The sequence below is a fragment of the Ranitomeya imitator genome, chromosome 5, assembly GCF_032444005.1.
Source record: "Ranitomeya imitator isolate aRanImi1 chromosome 5, aRanImi1.pri, whole genome shotgun sequence".
NCBI lineage: Eukaryota > Metazoa > Chordata > Amphibia > Anura > Dendrobatidae > Ranitomeya > Ranitomeya imitator.
The window spans coordinates 35,131,648-35,152,387 of record NC_091286.1 but is presented as its reverse complement, the minus strand read 5'-3'; the positions used below and the strand labels follow the sequence as shown (position 1 = coordinate 35,152,387).

General features: G+C 43.7%; 1 long non-coding RNA gene across 1 annotated transcript in view; it reads right to left on the bottom strand.

The window, feature by feature from the left end:
- Positions 1-20,740, bottom strand: part of LOC138681209 (uncharacterized) — a 110,604-nt gene that overhangs the window by 21,900 nt on the left and 67,964 nt on the right. Inside the window, exon 2 of the long non-coding RNA XR_011321898.1 lies at positions 11,976-12,059. This is a non-coding gene — a long non-coding RNA (uncharacterized lncRNA). The remainder of the gene's footprint in view (positions 1-11,975; positions 12,060-20,740) is intronic.

The window sequence follows — 20,740 nt, the reverse complement described above, 5'->3', positions numbered from 1 at the left end:
CAGCTACAATGGGGTCTCTGTTTCCAGCCCATCAATATCACTGCGGTTATTTGCTTCTTTATGGTCCATATTATAATGACACTTGTAGATTTCACTTTCAGTGGTCCCAAGTTTTTGACTGAGACAAAGATCTTTATTGTTTGCTGAATTAAGTAAGGTAATTAATAACTTATATGGATTTAGTCGTTAGAGCTTGACAGGAGGGGGTTCAGGTTTAAAGTCTTGTACAGAATGAAGATATTGATTTTATACCCTTTTTATAGGCCATCAATCTCCTATCAGGGTGAATCCGACACTCAGCAGCTCCATGATCAGTTGTTTGCAGGTCCCATGGCCATTGGAATAAATGGTGTAGGAAAGCACAGCTCCAAACTCTGCGTAGTCACAGGGGCTCTTCTCAAGTATTGCAGCTCAGATAACAATAACTTCAATGAGAGCTGAGCTGCAGTACCTGAGATCAGCCATTACGTACTGGATGGCGCTGTGCTGTTCCAGCTATGAACACTTCTTGTGGACAGACCTGCTAACATCTCATCAGGGACTTTGCCAGGTGTTGGATCCCCACTGACCTGACAGTGATGACCTAGCCTATGTTAGCTAAGTCCTTGACAATTATGAGGACAGAATGGAGTAGGCTTGATCACACTGGTAGTCCTGAACTGTTATACCCTCAATCACACTTGTTAAAGCCAGGGCTACACGGTGACTTTGGCCACGACACCTATCGTGCAACCATAGTTTTGTACATTGTTGCACAATACAAATGAGCAGGGTCGCATTGCACCCCCAAGGTACTACGATTGTGACAAGCAAGTCACAGAAAAACCATCACGTTCACAGTACCCTCAGAACCGCAATGCGACCCTGTTCACTTGTATTGTGCCGCGATATAGCAAGAACACCCAGCGACCAAAGTCGTGGAAAAAGTCACCTTGTATTCTCAGTCAAAAGGAAACCTGTTACTGGATTCATCCTGGCCAAACCATGGGCAGCACGAATCGGAGTCTGGCTGCACAATGGCACCCAGGAATATTTTTCTTTGAAACACTTTGGCAAATTCAGAGAAAATATACTTTAAAAATCCATCCGGGTCCAAGGCTGGAGACATGAGACTAGTCCGGTGTTGACCCCAGCTGGCTATTCCCAGTGCTATACCGGGTGATTGACAGGTCTCTTGTTATGGAATAGACCTGTCATTCACCTGAGACCTATTGGGAGAGGCCAGCCGTGGGAGATGTCGGACCAGTCAGGCCTCTCCCTAGAGTCCCTGGCCGGAGCATTTAACTATATTTTATCTGAGCTGCCAGAGAAAAACATACCTGGCTGCAATCATACAGCCAGACTCATGCCGCCCGTGGTTTGAATCAAGGGACAGATTCCCTTTAATTACTTGTGCAGATAGTCAGGCTTAGGCATGCTTCCACTCATGCAGTCCGGACAAGTGAGTGCTCCTCACACTCATCAGGCATGTGCTCCCTGCAACATTCATACCAAAGCCTAGGCATGTGCACATACATACAATCCTCTCATATGTACGGACAACCAGGGACAGGCATGTAGCTCCTGAACCACACCATGCACCGTACTCAACATTTCAACACCTCCAAACAGGACATGTAAGCCTTTTCCCCTGGACCACCCGAAAGCATCCAGGAGCATCTACTTTTGGGTTAGGTTTCCCTTTTGTGGTTCACAAGATTGTTCTGTCAAAATCGGGATTGGACAAGTTTCCTTCCCCTTAAAATACATATATAACAACTTTTTTTGGTGCATGACAGTCAACTTCCGACATCTTTCATTCGCTGTAAATCAAATGCCCAAGTTGTCACCAACCGTTCATACATGGCGGCAATCTCAAAGTTAAAGCTTGTGCCAAGTAATCTTTACAGTCACAGGTATCTTCTTCTTGCTGGATCACTTCTTCTAACTGCACCTCATTTAATGCATTCGTTACCCCATACACTGTGTGCAGAATTATTAGGCAAGTTGTATTTTAGAGGATTATTTTTATTATTGATCAACAACTATGTTCTCAATCAACCCAAAAGACTCATAAATATCAAAGCTTAATATTTTTGGAAGTTGGAGTGGGTTATTTTTAGGTTTGGCTATCTTAGGAGGATATCTGTTTGTGCAGGTAACTATTACTGTGCAGAATTATTAGGCAACTTAATAAAAACCAAATATATTCCCATGTCACTTGTTTATTTTCACCAGGTAAACCAATATAACTGCACAAAATTTAGAAATAAACATTTCTGACATGCAAGAACAACCCCCCAAAAATTAGTGACCAATATGGCCACCTTTCTTTATGATGACACTCAGCCGCCTCCATCCACAGATTCTGTCAGTTGCTTGATCCGTTTATGACCAACATCGCGTGCAGCAGCCACCACAGCCTCCAGACACTGTTCCGACAGGTGGACTGTTTTCCCTCCCTGTAGATCTCACATTTTATGAGGGACCACAGGTTTTCTATGGGGTTCAGATCAGGTGAACAAGGGGGCCATGTCATTATGTTTTTTCTTTGAGACCTTTACTGGCCAGCCACGCTGTGGAGTAGTTGGAGGCATGTGATGGAGCGTTGTCCTGCATGAAAATCATGTTTTTCTTGAACGATACCGACTTCTTCCTGTACCACTGCTTGAAGAAGTTGTCTTCCAGAAACTGGCAGTAGGTCTGGGAGTTGAGTTTCACTCCATCCTCAACCCGAAAAGGTCTCACAAGTTCATCTTTGATGATACCAGCCCAAACCAGTACCCCACCTCCACCTTGCTGGCGTCTGAGTCTGAGTCTCTGCCGTTAACAGATCCAGCCTCTGGCCCATCAAGAGTCAATCTCATTTCATCAGTCCATAAAACCTTTGAAAAGTCAGTCTGAAGATATTTCTTGGCCCAGTCATGACGTTTTATCTTATGTTTCTTGTTCACAGGTGGTCGTTTTTCAGCCTTCCTCGCCTTGGCCATGTCCCTGAGTATCGCACACCTTGTGCTTTTTGTTACTCCAGTAACGTTGCAGCTCTGAAATATGGCAAAACAGGTGGCAAATGGCATCTTGGCAGCTTCACGCTTGATTTTCCTCAATTCATGGGCAGTTACTTTGCGCCTTTTTTGCCCAACACGCTTCTTGCGACCCTGTTGGCTATTTGCCATGAAACGCTTGATTGTTCGGTGATCACGCTTCAAAAGTTTGTCAATTTCAAGACTGCTGCATCCCTCTGCAAGACATCTCACAATTTTGGACTTTTCAGATCCCGTCAAATCTCTCTTCTGACCCATTTTGCCAAAGGAAAGGAAGTTGCCTAATAATTAAGCACACCTTATATAGGGTTCTGATGTCATTAGACAACACCTCTCCTCATTACAGAGATGCACATCACCTGATTTACTTAATTGGTAGTTGGCTCTCAAGCCTGAACAGCTTGGAGTAGGACAACATGTATAAAAAGTATCATGTGATCAAAATGCAACTTGCCTAATAATTCTGCACATGGTGTACCTATAATTCACAACTGACTTTTCTTTACAATTGCATGCCCCAATTACTAGGGAGGAGCACAGGACCGTTTATATCGGATTAGTGCTATCCAAGATTTCGATGGCTAGCACTAGTACCCATGTTATTCTGTGGGGCCTTGCATATGTCTGATTTTTTTCCTTGGACAGAGTGGTGACATGTTCAATTTTGATCTGAGTGTCAGATCAAAATATGCAACACAAATCTATGGGTCCGAGGAAAACATCGGACCGCACTCATATGACATGAACTGGCTGAATGGAAAAGGTGGAGAAAGTTTTTTTTACTCTTCACCTTTGAGAAAAACTGATTCAACTCTGATCTCTACCTGATCAGCATAATCAAACTCTTTTTCTCGGACGGAGAGAAGATTGTAGCGTGCACCTGCCCTTTGAATACGAACAAATTGAGCTCCTATAGCATGAGCAAATGTATTTCAAGACTTCACCATGGGCATTATTTATCGATTTAATTTTAATACTTGTATTGCGCCATCATATTCCACATCTCTTTACAGGCAGCATCATCACTGTCCCCATTGGGGCTCACAATCTAGATTCCCTATCACTATGTCTTTGGAATGTGGGAAGAAACCGGAGGAAAGCCACACAAACATGGGGAGAACATACAAACTCCTGGCAGATGTTCTCCTTGGTAGGGTTTGAACCCAGGAACCATAAGATACATTAGTAGATAGATATATAGAGAAAATTAGTGACTTGTCTCCAGATAAAAGAGAACAAAAGTAATTAAAAAAAATAAATAAATAAACAAAAAATGCAAAACTTAAAAACAACAACACTGTAACCTGCACACTGTGCGGCTTGAGGCCATATCTAGAAGCATTGCTTACATAGGGTAACACAATACCATAAAGGGTCCATGTGCTGCCAGATGGTGCACTCTTACAAATTGTAATATTTGTGAAATACAACCTGAAATACAACCTGTAGATACAGTATAGACCTATAGATTTCCATTGTACTTATAGCACAGTGCCATTGTCAGCCCCTGCCCTATAGCTGACACTGTGGTCAAATTCGGGGAAGTTTGAGGTTTCACTTGTATGATGAAAAGCAGATCAACTCGCAGTAGTTTCATTTCACTGTAATCATAATTTTATAGATTACAGTTCTATAATGAACAGAAATAAATCTATTCTGTATGTCATATTACAGTTTTGTTTATTTGGTGGTATTTTACTTTTTCACAGAGATCCAGATTTTATGGTTTAAACAGCTGGGGCAAATGAAAACTATCAAGATAGACATTTATTCTACCAAACGATTACCAACTGAATAATACCGCCAAACAATGCTCAAATAATACTGCCACACAATGCTGAAAATAATACTGCCATACAACCCTGAATATAATACTGCCATACAATTCTGAAAATAATACTGCCATACAATGCTGAAAATACTACTGCTAAACAATGCTGAAAATAATACTGCCATACAATGCAGAAAATAATACTGCCTTAGCAGTATTTGGTCAGCATTTTACATCAGTATTTGTAAGCCAAAACCAGGAGTGGAACAATTAGAGGAAAAGTATAATAGAAACATATGCACCACTTCTGTATTTATCACCCACTCCTGGTTTTGGCTTGTAGTTGCAAATACTGATGTAAAATACTGACCAAATACTGCTAGTGTGACGGCAGCCTTACAGTGCTGAAAATAATACTGCCATACAGTGCTGAAAATAATACTTCCATACAGTGCTGAAAATAATACTGCCATACAGTGCTGAAAATAATACTGCCATACAGTGCTGAAAATAATACTGCCATACAACGCTGAATATAATACTGCCATACAATGCTGAAAATAATACTGCCATACAGTGTTAAAAATAATACTGCCATACAATGCTGAAAATAATACTGCCATACAGTGCTGAAAATAATACTGCCATACAATGCTGAAAATAATACTGCTATACAATGCTGAAAGTAATACTGTCTTACAGTGCTGAAAATAATACTGCCATACAATGCTGAAAATAAAACTGCCTTAGGCCGGCGTCACACTCGGCGTAAGACAATACGGTCCCAAAATAGTGGTCCGTAGCTCCTCCGTAGGCAGGGTGTGTCAGCGTATTTTGCGCATGGCATCCTCCGTATGTAATCCATATGGCATCCGTACTGCGAGATTTTCTCGCAGGCTTGCAAAACCGACATACGGATATACAAGGGATCCATGTGCTCAAAAAATAATAAAAACATATATACTGTCTATATACAGTTAGGGCCAGAAATATTTGGACAGTGACACAATTTTCGCGAGTTGGGCTCTGCATGCCACCACATTGGATTTGAAATGAAACCTCTACAACAGAATTCAAGTGCAGATTGTAACGTTTAATTTGAAGGGTTGAACAAAAATATCTGATAGAAAATGTAGGAATTGTACACATTTCTTTACAAACACTCCACATTTTAGGAGGTCAAAAGTAATTGGACAAATAAACATAACCCAAACAAAATATTTTTATTTTCAATATTTTGTTGCAAATCCTTTGGAGGCAATCACTGCCTTAAGTCTGGAACCCATGGACATCACCAAACGCTGGGTTTCCTCCTTCTTAATGCTTTGCCAGGCCTTTACAGCCGCAGCCTTCAGGTCTTGCTTGTTTGTGGGTCTTTCGTCTTAAGTCTGGATTTGAGCAAGTGAAATGCATGCTCAATTGGGTTTAGATCTGGAGATTGACTTGGCCATTGCAGAATGTGCCACTTTTTGGCACTCATGAACTCCTGGGTAGCTTTGGCTGTATGCTTGGGGTCATTGTCCATCTGTACTATGAAGCGCCGTCCAATCAACTTTGCAGCATTTGGCTGAATCTGGGCTGAAAGTATATCCCGGTACACTTCAGAATTCATCCGGCTACTCTTGTCTGCTCTTATGTCATCAATAAACACAAGTGACCCAGTGCCATTGAAAGCCATGCATGCCCATGCCATCACGTTGCCTCCACCATGTTTTACAGAGGATGTGGTGTGCCTTGGATCATGCGCCGTTCCCTTTCTTCTCCAAACTTTTTTCTTCCCATCATTCTGGTACAGGTTGATCTTTGTCTCATCTGTCCATAGAATACTTTTCCAGAACTGAGCTGGCTTCTTGACGTGTTTTTCTGCAAATTTAACTCTGGCCTGTCTATTTTTGGTATTGATGAATGGTTTGCATCTAGATGTGAACCCTTTGTATTTACTGTCATGGAGTCTTCTCTTTACTGTTGACTTAGAGACAGATACACCTACTTCACTGAGAGTGTTCTGGACTTCAGTTGATGTTGTGAACGGGTTCTTCTTCACCAAATTAAGTATGCAGCGATCATCCACCACTGTTGTCATCCGTGGACGCCCAGGCCTTTTTGAGTTCCCAAGCTCACCAGTCAATTCCTTTTTTCTCAGAATGTACCCAACTGTTGATTTTGCTACTCCAAGCATGTCTGCTATCTCTCTGATGGATTTTTTCTTTTTTTTTCAGCCTCAGGATGTTCTGCTTCACCTTAATTGAGAGTTCCTTTGACCGCATGTTGTCTGCTCACAGCAACAGCTTCCAAATGCAAAACCACACACCTGGAATCCACCCCTGACCTTTTAACTACTTCATTGATTACAGGTTAATGAGGGAGTTAATTGCAGCCCTTAGAGTCCATTGTCCAATTACTTTTGGTCCCTTGAAAAAGAGGACGCTATGCATTACAGAGCTATGATTCCTAAACCCTTTCTCCGATTTGGATGTGGAAACTATCATATTGCAGCTGGGAGTGTGCACTTTCAGCCCATATTATATATATAATTGTATTTCTGAACATGTTTTTGTAAACAGCTAAAATAACAAAACTTGTGTCACTGTCCAAATATTTCTGGCCCTAACTGTATATATACTAGATTGTGGCTCGATTCTAACGCATCGGGTATTCTAGAATATGCATGTCCCCGTAGTATATGGACAATGATGATTCCAGAATTCGCGGCACACTGTGCCCGTCGCTGATTGGTCGAGGCAACCTTTATGACATCATCGTCGCCATGGCAACCATTATGACATCTACGTCGATACTGTGCCCGTCGCTGAATCAGAAACGTGAGATGTCTACGTCCTTTATGACATCATCGTCGCTGTGCCCGTTGCTGATTGGTCGAGGCCTGGCGGCCTCGACCAATCAGAGACGCGGGATTTCTACGTCGATGCTGTGCCGGTCTCTGATTGGTCGAGGCCTGGTGGCCTCGACCAATCAGAGAGCCGGGATTTCCAGGACACACAGACAGACAGACAGACGGAAAAACCCTTAGACAATTATATATATAGACTAGATTGTGGCCCGATTCTAACGCATCGGGTATTCTAGAATATGCATGTCCCCGTAGTATATGGACAATGATGATTCCAGAATTCGCGGCAGACTGTGCCCGTCACTGATTGGTCGAGGCAACCTTTATGACATCATCATCGCCATGGCAACCATTATGACATCTACGTCGATACTGTGCCCGTCGCTGAATCAGAAACGTGGGATTTCTACGTCCTTTATGACATCATCGTCGCTGTGCCCGTTGCTGATTGGTCGAAGCCTGGCGGCCTCGACCAATCAGAGACGCGGGATATCTACGTCCTTTATGACATCATCGTCAAGTGTCAGGAGGACTGATCAATATAGAAGTGTCAGGAGGACTGATCAATATAGAAGTGTCAGGAGGACTGATCAATATAGAGGTATCAGGAGGACTGATCAATATAGAGGTATCAGGAGGACTGATCAATATAGAAGTGTCAGGAGGACTGATCAATATAGAAGTGTTAGGAGGACTGATCAATATAGAAGTGTCAGGAGGACTGATCAATATAGAAGTGTCAGGAGGACTGATCAATATTGAAGTGTCAGGAGGACTGATCAATATTGAAGTGTCAGGAGGACTGATCAATATAGAAGTGTCAATCAGACTGGCGGCCTCGACCAATCAGAGACGCGGGATTTCTACGTTGATGCTGTGCCGGTCTCTGATTGGTCGAGGCCGCCAGATCAATATAGAATGTCAGGAGGACTGATCAATATAGAAGTGTCAGGAGGACTGATCAATATAGAAGTGTCAGGAGGACTGATCAATATAGAGGTATCAGGAGGACTGATCAATATAGAGGTATCAGGAGGACTGATCAATATAGAAGTGTCAGGAGGACTGATCAATATAGAAGTGTCAGGAGGACTGATCAATATAGAAGTGTCAGGAGGACTGATCAATATAGAAGTGTCAGGAGGACTGATCAATATTGAAGTGTCAGGAGGACTGATCAATATTGAAGTGTCAGGAGGACTGATCAATATAGAAGTGTCAATCAGACTGGCGGCCTCGACCAATCAGAGACGCGGGATTTCTACGTCGATGCTGTGCCGGTCTCTGATTGGTCGAGGCCTGGCGGCCTCGACCAATCAGAGAGCCGGGATTTCCAGGACAGACAGACAGACAGACAGACAGACAGACGGAAAAACCCTTAGACAATTATATATATAGATATATGTCAGTAGACACATATATGTATACTAGATTGTGGCCCGATTCTAACGCATCGGGTATTCTAGAATATGCATGTCCCCGTAGTATATGGACAATGATGATTCCAGAATTCGCGGCACACTGTGCCCATCGCTGATTGGTCGAGGCAACCTTTATGACATCATCGTCGCCATGGCAACCATTATGACATCTACGTCGATACTGTGCCTGTCGCTGAATCAGAAACATGAGATGTCTATGTCCTTTATGACATCATCGTCGCTGTGCCCGTTGCTGATTGGTCGAGGCCTGGCGGCCTCGACCAATCAGAGACGCAGGATTTCCAGGACAGACAGACAGACAGACAGACAGACGGAAAAACCCTTAGACAATTATATATATCGGGTATTCTAGAATATGCATGTCCCTGTAGTATATGAACAATGATGATTCCAGAATTCGCGGCAGACTGTGCCCGTCGCTGATTTGTCAAGGCAACCTTTATGACATCATCGTCGCCATGGCAACCATTATGACATCATCGTCGCTGTGCCCGTTGCTGATTGGTCGAGGCCTGGCGGCCTCGACCAATCAGAGACGCGGGATATCTACGTCCTTTATGACATCATCGTCGCTGTGCTCGTTGCTGATTGGTCGAGGCCTGGCGGCCTCGACCAATCAGAGAGCCGGGATTTCCAGGACAGACAGACAGACAGACAGACAGACAGACGGAAAAACCCTTAGACAATTATATATATAGATATATTAATATTTCATACAGCGCTAGATAGCTTAAAAGCCGGTAATTCAATTGCCAGCTTTTGCTATCTCCTTCCTAAACCCGACATGATTTGAGACATGGTTTACATACAGTAAACCATCTCATATCCCTTTTTTTTGCATATTCCACACTACTAATGTTAGTAGTGTGTATGTGCAAAATTTGGCCGTTCTAGCTATTAAATTAAAGGGTTAAGTGGCGGAAAAAATTGGCGTGGGCTCCCACGCAATTTTCTCCGCCAGATGTGCCAGATGTGCCTTTTCTGGGGTGGCTGGGGGCAGGTGTTTTTAGCCAGGGGGGGGCCAATAACCATGGACCCTCTCCAGGCTATTAATATCTGCCCCCAGTCACTGGCTTTACTACTCTGGCGGAGAAAATTGCGCGGGAGCCCACGCCAATTTTTTCCGCCATTTAACCCTTTAATTTAATAGCTAGAACGACCAAATTTTGCACATACACACTACTGACATTAGTAGTGTGGAATATGCAAAAAAAATGGGGATATGAGATGGTTTACTGTATGTAAACCAGGTCTCATATCATGTCGGGTTTAGGAAGGAGATAGCAAAAGCCGGCAATTGAATTACCGGCTTTAAAGCTATCTAGCGCTGTATGAAGTAATAATATATATACATATATGTGTCTCACTGACATATATATATATATATATATATATATATATACCTATTCTATGTGTACACATTTATTCCACCTATTCTATTGTAAGCTGTCAGTGTGATTTTACTGTACACGGCACTGAATTGCCAGCTTTTCTCGCTAACACCGCTGCGTATTTCTCGCAAGTCACACTGCTGGTCCGTGTGTAATCCGTATTTTTCAGGCCCCCATAGACTTGCATTGGCGATTTTTTTTGCGCAATACGGTGACAAACGCAGCATGCTGCGATTTTCAACTGCCGTAGAAAGCCGTATAATACTGATCAGTAAAATACGGCAGATAGGAGCTGGGGCATAGAGAATTGGGCCGTGTGTAATGCGTGTTTTACGGACGTATTTAATGCGCTCATACGTCCGTAAAACTCGCTAGTGTGACGCCGGCCTTACAGTGCTGAAAATAATACTGCCATACAGTGCTGAATATACTGCCATACAACTCTGAATATAATACTGCCATACAGTGCTGAAAATAATACTGCCATACAATGCTGAAAATAATACAGCCATACAGTGCTGAAAATATGGTAATACTGCCATACAGTGCTGAAAATAATACTGCCATACAATGCTGAAAATAATACTGCCTAACAGTGCTGAAAATAAAACTGCCTTAGAATGCTGAAAATAATACTGCCATACAATATTGAATACAATACTGCCATACAATGCTGAAAGTAATACTACCATACAATGCTGAAAATAATACGGTCTTAGAATGCTGAAAATAATAGTGTTGAAAATAATACTGCCATACAATGCTGAAAACAATACTGCCTTATAGTGCTGAAAATAATACTGCCATATAATGCTGACAATAACATTGCCATATAGTGCTCAAATAACACCATTATACAATGTGCCAATAACAGTGACATGCAGTGCTCAAATGATACCGCCATACAGTGCTCATAAACTACTATACAGTGCTCAAGTAATATCCCATAAATTTCTCAAATAAAACCGCCATACATTGCTCAATTATACAATTGCTCTGCTATCTAGGGCATGAATAATACTGCCATGTAGTGCTCAAATAATATCAACATGCAACACTCAAACATTATTGACCTATCGACATGCCGTTCTCAAACAATACCATGAAAAATGACTCCTGTGGTTCAGGAAGAGCCGTCCTGCATACCCTCTATATAGTGTACAACACCAATTTCCCAAAAATTGGGACGCTGTGTAAAATATAGAGAATAGCAGTATGCAATTGTGGAGCATCACCTATTCTTTTTACAACAGTCTGTAAACATCTGGCAAGCGAGGAGACCATTGCTGGAGTTTTGGGGGAAGAACGTTGTGGTCTGATGTCGGATTGTCGATGCTCCACAGTCCGGGATCTTCACTTCTTCACAATGAGTTCTGGAAGATTTTCGTGAGAACCCAATAGTGACCGTCGGCCTGGCCGCATGTTCCGAACCCATGAATCTCTTGATGATATTATGTACCATAGATGATGAGATATTTAATATCTTTGCAATTTTACCTTGAGGAATATTGTTCGGGAACGGTTCCTTAATTTTTAGATGTAGTTGTTTTCCCTTTGGTGAACCTCCGATCATCTTTGCTTCTGAAAGATTGAATTAAAATGAGAATTAATGAAAAAATAAATAAATAATTGTCTCCCCCCCCCCCCCCCCCACTTCACCGTCCTCGGCTGTTATCACCGATCTGCCATGTTGATGTTATCTTGACTTTCCCAAAAACAAAAATGATAAAGCTTTAGCTGAATATATAATTTAATAACGTGACTTTTATTTTGTTTAGTTTATGTGGATGATTTTTATTTTATTTGAATTTAGTTTTTGGAGATTTTTTTTAATTTAATTAGGGGATTTTTTTTTTTTATTTTGTTTTTAGGGTCTGATTTTAAGTTTGTAATGTTCTCCCTTAGAACTAAACTAATATATTTATCGTTCAGCGTCTCACATTTTATCTAGCACATACTCGGTCACCTACTCCCCGGAGGAGACTCCGTATCACGACCTTTGTGGTTTGTGGCTTTGGTTTATTCCCCCCATGTGTCTCTTCTAACATTCAGAGTTTGTGGTGTCCCCGGTAGAGTCTGATGTAATCGTAGAGTCACAAGCTGTTTTGTGTCACATCGTCACCTTCTCACTTCTGTCATTTCTGCACCTTCTCACGTAACCTCAAATATCAATGTGGGCGACAATTACTCCTATTGCTAACTGTTAGCCGGCCAGAAATCAGGGTTATACCTATTACAAGTGATTTGTACACTTCTATCAAATTTCACAGCCATTACTGTAAAACCTATTGTAAAGAACAAACATTTTCAGGAATTGTATTTGGGAAATTGGTAAAAGTACACAGAAATTACAGCCGTCGTATTGTCCTTCAAGGGGATTTCCACCAATAACAGTGAGGCCATGTCAATTAGAAACGTCATCAATGTCTGATCGGTGGAGGTTGGACTACCGGGAACAAAAAGCCAAACCTCTCCGTGCCGTGATCTGTACAATGACTGGTAACACCTCTATATGCAGTAGATAACACAGGATCCACCATTCACAATAGTTGATAACACAGCTCACCTCCTCCTCCTGTACAATGACTGATAACACCTCTGTATACAGTAGATAACACAGGAACCACCATTCACAATAGGTGATGTCACAGCTCACCTCCTCCTCCTGTACAATGACTGATAACACCTCTATACAGTAGATAACACAGGATCCACCATTCACAATAGGTGATGTCACAGCTCACCTCCTCCTCCTGTACAATGACTGATAACACCTCTATACAGTAGATAACACAGGATCCACCATTCACAATAGGTGATGTCACAGCTCACCTCCTCCTCCTGTACAATGACTGATAACACCTCTATATACAGTAGATAACACAGGATCCACCATTGACAATAGATGATGTCACAGCTCTCCTCCTCCTCCTGTACAATGACTGATAACACCTTTATATACAGTAGATAACACAGGATCCACCATTCACAATAGGTGATATCACAGCTCACCTCCTCCTCTTGTACAATGACTTTTAACACCTCTCGTTGGAGCGCCCCCAGACACAGGGCCACAAGTCACTCGGTACCGGTCCCTTCGCCTTCGGTTCTGCGGTTGTCACGGTGGCTGGACCCGGTCATGACCCTGCTAAGGGGCGTCCAATGAAGGTGGTAGTACAGTCTGTCAGGGGTTCGTGACGCCACCTGTGGTGTTCGGTCAGGGTGACCGACGCTGCTGTGGGGTCCGCTGGGGTGATGGAATGGCAGCTGGATGGTATACCTTCCCACAGGTGAAGTATGTCCCCAGGGCTTCCCGGTAAGGTGGATGGTGATGGTGTGAGGTGCAGGCAATAACGAGGACACAAGGTTGCAGTCTCTACCTTTTTACTGAAGGCTTCAGTACACTCAGTCCAGAGCACGTTCAACAGGGCTATCAGAGACCGGCCGGTCCGATGGGCACATCCAGAGTTTCCCTCGCAGATGGAAATCGTTGCCTACCAATAGCGCCTGTGTGTTGTAGTCCTACCCTGCTGAGCATTCGGAATAGTCCTCACAACTGCTGATCTCGTTCGTTCGTTCTCTACAGCTCTCTCTCTCGTTCTTTGGTTCCAGATGTTGCTAGTTTCTAACGTCCCCCAGGTATATTTTGGCTAGGACGCCACCCGTTTGACGGGAAGGCTTGGAGGTCTTCCGGGACCCTAGAGACGCCCCTCTCCCAATGTTGCCCCCTATGTCTTTGTAGGTGTAGAAGGTAGACAGCCAACCTATAATCAACTGTCCAGCGGAATTTGAAGTAAGGCCTGAAGTCAGTTACTCCTACGGTGATCCGGCCACCGACTACGCGCCTCAGTAAGATGTTGCCTGTCTCTCTCGGCACGACTCTTACTGGCTCTCCTTTGTGCTGATCTCGTTTACACTGTTCCACAATATTCTTCCCTTCTTGTCTCTCTCTTAGGATACCGCCGCAAGGTAGTGCAGGCGCGGTTCCGTTACGTTCTGTTCGCTAGGCACCTGCCAGGTTCCCACGCCTGACAGGGACCCCCCTGTGTCTTCTCCCCGCAACACCCCCTGCCACGGGATGTTGCCCGGTTCCAACCCAGTCAGCTTCTGACTAACTTCCTCCCCAGCCCCTAGTTTTACCAGTGTGAGGAGTGGCCCAATAAATAAAGCCTTTTTCTCCCCCTAGTGGCCGGAGTGTGAAGTGTAATGTGTTCTAGTGCTACCTGGTCAGGAGAACTCCTTAGTGCCATCAGACGTACCGCTGCTCCCTTTAGCGGCAGAGCGCCATACTGCAACGACCAGGTCTCTGGGGCGCTGCACTTATACAGTAGATAACACAGGATCCACCATTGACAATAGGTGATGTCACAGCTCACCTCCTCCTCCTGTACAATGACTGATAACACCTCTATACAGTAGATAACACAGGATCCACCATTCACAATAGGTGATGTCACAGCTCACCTCCTCCTCCTGTACAATGACTGATAACACCTCTATACAGTAGATAACACAGGATCCACCATTCACAATAGGTGATGTCACAGCTCACCTCCTCCTCCTGTACAATGACTGATAACACCTCTATATACAGTAGATAACACAGGATCCACCATTGACAATAGATGATGTCACAGCTCTCCTCCTCCTCCTGTACAATGACTGATAACACCTTTATATACAGTAGATAACACAGGATCCACCATTCACAATAGGTGATATCACAGCTCACCTCCTCCTCTTGTACAATGACTTTTAACACCTCTCGTTGGAGCGCCCCCAGACACAGGGCCACAAGTCACTCGGTACCGGTCCCTTCGCCTTCGGTTCTGCGGTTGTCACGGTGGCTGGACCCGGTCATGACCCTGTTAAGGGGCGTCCAATGAAGGTGGTAGTACAGTCTGTCAGAGGTTCGTGACGCCACCTGTGGTGTTCGGTCAGGGTGACCGACGCTGCTGTGGGGTCCGCTGGGGTGATGGAATGGCAGCTGGATGGTATACCTTCCCACAGGTGAAGTATGTCCCCAGGGCTTCCCGGTAAGGTGGATGGTGATGGTGTGAGGTGCAGGCAATAACGAGGACACAAGGTTGCAGTCTCTTTACCTTTTTACTGAAGGCTTCAGTACACTCAGTCCAGAGCACGTTCAACAGGGCTATCAGAGACCGGCCGGTCCGATGGGCACATCCAGAGTTTCCCTCGCAGATGGAAATCGTTGCCTACCAATAGCGCCTGTGTGTTGTAGTCCTACCCTGCTGAGCATTCGGAATAGTCCTCACAACTGCTGATCTCGTTCGTTCGTTCTCTACAGCTTTCTCTCTCTCGTTCTTTGGTTCCAGATGTTGCTAGTTTCTAACGTCCCCCAGGTATATTTTGGCTAGGACGCCACCCGTTTGACGGGAAGGCTTGGAGGTCTTCCGGGACCCTAGAGACGCCCCTCTCCCAATGTTGCCCCCTATGTCTTTGTAGGTGTAGAAGGTAGACAGCCAACCTATAATCAACTGTCCAGCGGAATTTGAAGTAAGGCCTGAAGTCAGTTACTCCTACGGTGATCCGGCCACCGACTACGCGCCTCAGTAAGATGTTGCCTGTCTCTCTCGGCACGACTCTTACTGGCTCTCCTTTGTGCTGATCTCGTTTACACTGTTCCACAATATTCTTCCCTTCTTGTCTCTCTCTTAGGATACCGCCGCAAGGTAGTGCAGGCGCGGTTCCGTTACGTTCTGTTCGCTAGGCACCTGCCAGGTTCCCACGCCTGACAGGGACCCCCCTGTGTCTTCTCCCCGCAACACCCCCTGCCACGGGATGTTGCCCGGTTCCAACCCAGTCAGCTTCTGACTAACTTTCTCCCCAGCCCCTAGTTTTACCAGTGTGAGGAGTGGCCCAATAAATAAAGCCTTTTTCTCCCCCTAGTGGCCGGAGTGTGAAGTGTAATGTGTTCTAGTGATACCTGGTCAGGAGAACTCCTTAGTGCCATCAGACGTACCGCTGCTCCCTTTAGCGGCAGAGCGCCATACTGCAACGACCAGGTCTCTGGGGCGCTGCACTTATACAGTAGATAACACAGGATCCACCATTGACAATAGGTGATGTCACAGCTCACCTCCTCCTCCTGTACAATGACTGATAACACCTCTATATACAGTAGATAACACAGGATCCACCATTCACAATAGGTGATGTCACAGCTCACCTCCTCCTCCTGTACAATGACTGATAACACCTTTATATACAGTAGATAACACAGGATCCACCATTCACAATAGGTGATATCACAGCTCACCTCCTCCTCTTGTACAATGACTGATAACACCTCTATATACAGTAGATAACACAGGATCCACCATACATAATAGGTGATGTCACAGCTCACCTCCTCCTCTTGTACAATGACTGATAACACCTCTATATACAGTAGATAACACAGGATCCACCATTCACAATAGATGATGTCACAGCTCACCTCCTCCTCCTGTACAATGAATGATAACACCTCTATATACAGTAGATAACACAGGACCCACCATTCACAATAGATGATATCACAGCTCACCTCCTCCTCCTCCTCCTGTACAATGACTGATAACACCTCTAGATACAGTAGATAACACAGGAACCACCATTCACAGTAAGTGATGTCACAGCTCTCCTCCTCCTCCTGTACAATGACTGAAAACACCTCTATATACAGTAGATAACACAGGATCCACCATTCACAATAGGTGATATCACAGCTCACCTCCTCCTCCTGTACAATGACAGATAACCTCTATATACAGTAGATAACACAGGATCCACCATTCACAATAGGTGATGTCACAGCTCACCTCCTCTTGTACAATGACTGATAACACCTCTATATACAGTAGATAACACAGGATCCACCATACATAATAGGTGATGTCACAGCTCACCTCCTCCTCTTGTACAATGACTGATAACACCTCTATATACAGTAGATAACACAGGATCCACCATTCACAATAGATGATGTCACAGCTCACCTCCTCCTCCTGTACAATGAATGATAACACCTCTATATACAGTAGATAACACAGGACCCACCATTCACAATAGATGATATCACAGCTCACCTCCTCCTCCTCCTCCTGTACAATGACTGATAACACCTCTAGATACAGTAGATAACACAGGAACCACCATTCACAGTAAGTGATGTCACAGCTCTCCTCCTCCTCCTGTACAATGACTGAAAACACCTCTATATACAGTAGATAACACAGGATCCACCATTCACAATAGGTGATATCACAGCTCACCTCCTCCTCCTGTACAATGACAGATAACCTCTATATACAGTAGATAACACAGGATCCACCATTCACAATAGGTGATGTCACAGCTCACCTCCTCTTGTACAATGACTGATAACACCTCTATATACAGTAGATAACACAGGATCCACCATTCACAATAGTTGATGTCACAGCTCACCTCCTCCTCTTGTACAATGACTGATAACACCTCTATACACAGTAGATAACAAAGGACCCACCATTCACAATAGATGATATCACAGCTCACCTCCTGCTCCTGTACAATGACTGATAACACCTCTATATACAGTAGATAACACAGGATCCACCATTCACAATAGATGATGTCACAGCTCACCTCCTCCTCCTGTACAATGACTGATAACACCTCTATACAGTAGATAACACAGGATCCACCATTCACAATAGGTGATGTCACAGCTCACATCTTCCTCCTGTACAATGACTGATAACACCTCTATATACAGCAGATAACACAGGATCCACCATTCACAATAGGTGATATCACAGCTCACCTCCTCCTCCTGTACAATGACTGATAACACCTCTATATACAGCAGATAACACAGGATCCACCATTCACAATATGTGATGTCACAGCTCACCTCCTCCTCCTGTACAATGACTGATAATACCTCTATATACAGTAGATAACACAGGATCCACCATTCACAATAGGTGATGTCACAGCTCACCTCCTCCTGTACAATGACTGATAACACCTCTATATACAGTAGATAACACAGGATCCACCATTGACAATAGGTGATGTCACAGCTCACCTCCTCCTCCTGTACAATGACTGATAATACCTCTATATACAGTAGATAACACAGGATCCACCATTCACAATAGATGATGTCACAGCTCACCTCCTCCTGTACAATGACTGATAACACCTCTATATACAGGAGATAACACAGGATCTTATATAAATGCTTTATATAGATGATCGTATAAAGAAGTTTATTGATGCTAATGTCCATGAAGTGCAGAAACCAGGAGTTTAATATTAGGCCTAGTGGCAAGTGTTAAAATTATATATTTTTTCTTGTAATATGAAAATTATTAAATCAACATTTAATAAAACTAAAACCCTGAATTAAACAATAGATCATTTTCTGATGACAGTGTCCCCTGTAATAATCGTGGCCGCTCTCCTTTGCACCCGCTTTAGTTTAGCTCTGTCTTTCTTATATTTTGGTTACATTTTATATCCAGATGCTAATTTCACAAATCACAAGAAGTGTTGGGTAAAGTAATCAATATTTTATACTTGTTTTATCTACATGGGAAGGAGAGGAGTGCTGTACATGACATTTATTATGAATACACGCTCCCTTTACAAATAAAAGAAAGTGAAAGTTACGCAGGAATCAATAACCATTTCAAGAAACAGAACTTTTATTATCCAGGTGAAGAGTCCTGTTACAGTTTCCATTTTAAGGGTGTTTTATCTGGTGTTTGCAGTTTTCTATGGCAATTATCAAGATAATGATACTCCCTGTCTGTCCAAAGGTGAGACCCGTCATGTTATTCTGGAGCACGTGTTCCTGCAGACAGCGCTCGTATTAAATGGGAAAGTCTCGTCCCTTACAGTAAACACATCAAAGCGTTATTCCCAACATTACATGTTATCATCAAATCAAAAGATAACTTGCAAATCAATGGGGGTCTGATCGCTGGGACCACCACTGATCCCAAAAGTAGGGAATGCCATGTTGGAATGCTCACACATGCATTCTCTATAAAAGATTAGTTCTGCGCTCGGCTATCCCGACAGTCCCATAGACAATATTCCATTTCAGAACCCTGCTCTCAGGATCAACGGTGGTCCCAGCAATTGGACCCCCAACTATCCACGAGTTATCCTATAGGTAGCTGATACATTTTCATTTTGTGAATAATTCTGAAAAGTGTATTTTCATAACTTTTTTAGGGCTAGGATCACACAATTGATTTTCTCTCATTTGAGAAAATCGGATCGATTATGCTAATCAGAGTTTGATAAGATTTTCTCGGATGCAGAGAATGAAAAAAAAACAACCAAATCTTCATCTTCTCCCTTCACTGTCTCCGTGAATTGGATCAGATGTCATCCGAGTGTGGTCCAATGGACTTAAATGTACTCTGATTATTGGCACGGCCCCATGGGGAGGAGAGCTATCCATCAACACAACGGATAGAACTCGCCCAATTATTAAGGTTGTGTGCACGACTCGCACGAGCCCCAAAGAGTTTGTCTCATGTTCTACTGTTAGAACACTGCCCCCTTGCTTTCCAGCTTCCTTCCTGTTGCCGATGGGCGGTACACACATGCCTGACAGTTTGGGGCAGCATCATCATCCCAAACTGTGCACTCTCTGCTGCTGCAAGCGGATTCAGCCTGGGAATGGCGCAGTGACACTGAAGCTAGCTTTGATCCAATCATCTTTTCAGCTTTAGAGTAGCACTTACAAGCTCTAAGGAAAAGAGCTTGTAAGCGCTGCGCTCTTTTCCTTGGAGTCTTGTCACCCGTGATAGCCTGCAATGAGCAGTGAACAATAACAGATTCGTCTCTGGTGCATGCTGATTAAAGTTTAGTGTTGAAAAAAAATTCTATTCTATAGAATCAGGTTTTGGCTCAAAAAACGCAGCAAAATATGATACCGCGTTTTTGGTGCGTTTGTCACACCCATTCAAGTCAGTGGGTGAAAAACCCTGAAAGTAGTGACATGCTGTATGTCCCAAAAACCATGCAAAGCACAAAATACCGCTGGCAAAAAAAAAACAATGTGTGTGCATGAGATTTCTAAAATCTCATAGGCTTTGCTAGTGCAGCGCCCCAGAGACCTGGTCGTTGGGCCACTCCTCACACTGGTAAAACTAGGGGCTGGGGAGGAAGTTAGTCAGAAGCTGACTGGGTTGGATTCAGGCAACATCCCGTGGCAGGGGGTGTTGCAGGGAGAAGGCACAGGAGGGTCCCTG